Source organism: Morone saxatilis, unplaced genomic scaffold, assembly GCF_004916995.1.
Source record: "Morone saxatilis isolate NCDOM2014 unplaced genomic scaffold, NCSU_SB_2.0 Contig23, whole genome shotgun sequence".
NCBI lineage: Eukaryota > Metazoa > Chordata > Actinopteri > Moronidae > Morone > Morone saxatilis.
Genome location: NW_023339796.1, coordinates 19,984,263 through 19,987,715, shown reverse-complemented (window position 1 = coordinate 19,987,715; position 3,453 = coordinate 19,984,263).

Below are 3,453 nucleotides of genomic sequence, written 5' to 3'. Positions count from 1 at the left end.
AGCAGCAAAACGTGTCACTTCAACATTGTAACTTTCATTGGCTTGGTAACTAATTGCTTAACCCTTGCAGAGAAACCCTTTTAAGTTTCCAGCAGTTTAATAATGGTGTGTAATTGTGTCTCATTATTATTATAATCTCATTAGAAATTTACAATTTTCTAACTTCTAACACAATTTCATCATTGACAGGTTTGTACACCTCAACTGATGCTGCTAAATGCCTTCAAAATGTCTTTATTGGACAACAACAACAAAAATAATTAACTGGGAGGTTACTTTAGGAATCAGCATTCAGGAATCAAAGCATGTGTCAACAGGTAAAAGATCAAAAATGAGTCACCCGACCAAAGGTTTTGCTTTATGTGATTTTTAATCTCTATCAACCACACATAAATCTGAAACGTGAGCGTGCAGATGTCCCTTTGTGTCATGCCAGTGCCTACGTTCATGAGATCAAATGAAGCAGACATAATGTCAGTTTCTATGTTGGATGTTAGGACATTCACACGCTTTTATTGTCATTACCTCACAGACCATAGAGAAGGAATCTGGATTCTCTGCCAGAATTTGGTTTGAAATCACCTAATGTGATCTGATGCCAGCTGACGTCTACGGCAATACCAAACCTGTGTATAACGTCTTTCAGTACTTGCTTTTGGCCAAGTCTAAACCTGTTCACACACCTGAAGGCACAGAGGAATGTCATTTAGTCAACCAGCCAACCTGTAGAACACCATGAACCACAAATATGCCTGTGCTGTTTAGATTTTATTACTGACACTTCCAGTAAAGAAACATTCACCTCAAAATAAAATGCAGATTTTAAAACTTCTATTTAAAGTGTCTGAATTCAGACATTTCCTTCTCTCCAATCTCCCAAACACACTCCTCACCCCTCCTCCTCTAATGAAGAGGCTCCCGGCCTGTTCCCAGTCACTCATCCAGCTCTGCTCTCCTTTGTCTCTGCTGGGGGGGACGGGGAGTTGAAGGGTGTAATTGGCCGAGCCAGCTCAGGTGAAAGCAGACCTCTTGTCTGGGGACACAAAACCGTCTCTCTGTGTGTGTCTGCAGCGCTGCAAGGTCAAAAGGACATGCCGTTTTTGGACACACACAGCCCACTTCACTCATCCTCCAGCCCCCAACAATCACTGCAGCTACCTGGGAAAGGTAATTATTTGCTCTCCTGTCTGTCTTCTGGCTTTCAGGGCACTCATCTGCCAGCTCTGAGAAGAAACAGAGACAGCTCTCTCAGTTCCATGTTGGATACATTTTTGTCTCTTTTCTGAAAGTTTCTGAGAGGCTTTAAATTTTTGGGGGGCTTCGTGAAAAAGCTTGTATGAGAAAAATGTCTGTGTTAATGTGTCCTGCACAGCTTTGCATCCTGCATGCATTCCAAATGCTGTCTCCATCAACACACATGTTGCTCAGCAGGATGCACATGCCCACACATTGTAAGTCGCTCATCATCAAACAGAGCATGATGTACAATGTACTGCCAGCTAACAGAGGTGCAGTTTGGCCTGTACAAACATGATCTGCTCAGAGGGCAGAAATATTTCTAGAACCACAGCTGTTTTAAAACTAATGTGAATGACAAAGAAGAGTTTGGCCAGTTAATCAAAATATGTCACGCAAGCATGTTTAGTTTTTAATGACGAAAGACTGTGTCAGTTACCACTCACACTATTTATCAGGCTATAGGAATGATCCAGACTTAAATACTTCAACAACTATTGGATGGATTGTCATGAACTTTTGTAAAACATTCATGGTGCCCAGAGGATGAAGCCTGTCAACTTAAGTAATCTTCAGATTTTTCCTGCAGCACCAACAGCAGGCCAACGCTTTCATTTGTTCTGTGAAATATCTCATGGATTGGCAGAAAATGTATGGTTTCCAGGGAATTAAGCCTAATGACCTTGGTGATCCCCGACTTTTCTGCTAGTGCCACCATGAAGTTGACATTTTGGAGCTTTTTGGAATGAAGTGACATGAAATTTTAAATGAAACACATTAATATTCCTGTGAGGATGAAATTGAATCATTTTGATAATCCTGTGACTTTTTTGTCTTGCAGCACTGTGTGGTGCCTTGTGTTTAGTCCTATCAAATGTTACTTACTAACACCAAACTAGATGGCAAACCTGGTAAATAGGCTATTATGTGCTAAACTTCAGCATGCTATTTGCAGGGCAAGACCATTTATTGTTTTGCTTTGAAGGATAATCAGCAGGACATGTGCATATTTGGCCCATCTTCTCTTCATTATTACTTTAAGTCTATTCTTTAGTGTTCTTGTCACAAGAGGACTTTGCGAGAAGGTGAGAGGCCCTTTTCACAGAGCTGCTGCTTTCTTGGCAGAAAATATGTTGTTGTATGGCTCTGCCCACTCACGCATTACCAGTAAGTCTCTGTGGTAACAATTTATTTTATACTTAATACTAATTAATCAGTTGAGAAGAGGATGTTCAGCAGCAAAAAACATTATTTTTTTCAAAATCACAATGTAACCTGAACCCTAAATTGCAGCCGGATATAACTGACACTTACTAGCCTATTTGTTACATACATACTGTTGTCCTCATCACCTGAAACTACGTAGGTAACACACAGTAGTAACTTGATAGGGAGCTTACTATCAGCAGAGGATTATCTAAATGATTATGACCTGTGCACTGACCATGAAGCCTGTATTTACCGTTGATGCAAAGGAAGAGCAGGTGAACCGTGATGCTATGCAAATATTATTCAACCGTCTAATTTGTACATAATTATTAAGAGCAGTGCGGGCTAACTTCCACACAGCATAAAAGCACAAAGGCAAGTAACCACCAAAAGGCATTTTTTGTTTGAAACTTTTGTTTACTATTTATGTTCTGGTTCTCTGGTTTCAGTGAAAGGCTTACTGTAATTTAACTTAGTCATCATAGTCATAGTCACAATCCAGTTAAGACACCTGGAAAAAAAAAAGACATATCAACAAACAGAGTTGTTAACCTCACACGCTCAGTCAGGTGTAGACTGAAGAAACTCTGTTTGTCACCCTGAATATAACACCCACTGTAACACTGCTGATGAAAGTATCCAAAGGAAAGCCAGTGCATTATTGGCACATACAAATGAATGTTTTAGACAATTTATGTAGCTGTTAATTTAAGATGTTTCACATTGGAAGGATGTCAGCATTAAACTAGTGACTTACCAGTGATATATTCCAATGAAAACTAAATGCAAAGATATCATACTGAAACAAACAAGCCTACATTCACACTTATTGTGAAGCTGTATGTGCAGAGTAGTGCTTTCAGCTAAATGCTAATGTCTAATAGGCTAATTTAACAAGCTGATGATTTGCAGGTATAAAAGTTTCACTATGTTCACTTAAGTGCTAGTAAAAGGAGTTCGGTCTAGAACTGCACCATTTGAAAAGTGTCCTGAGTTAACTTCTGTTAT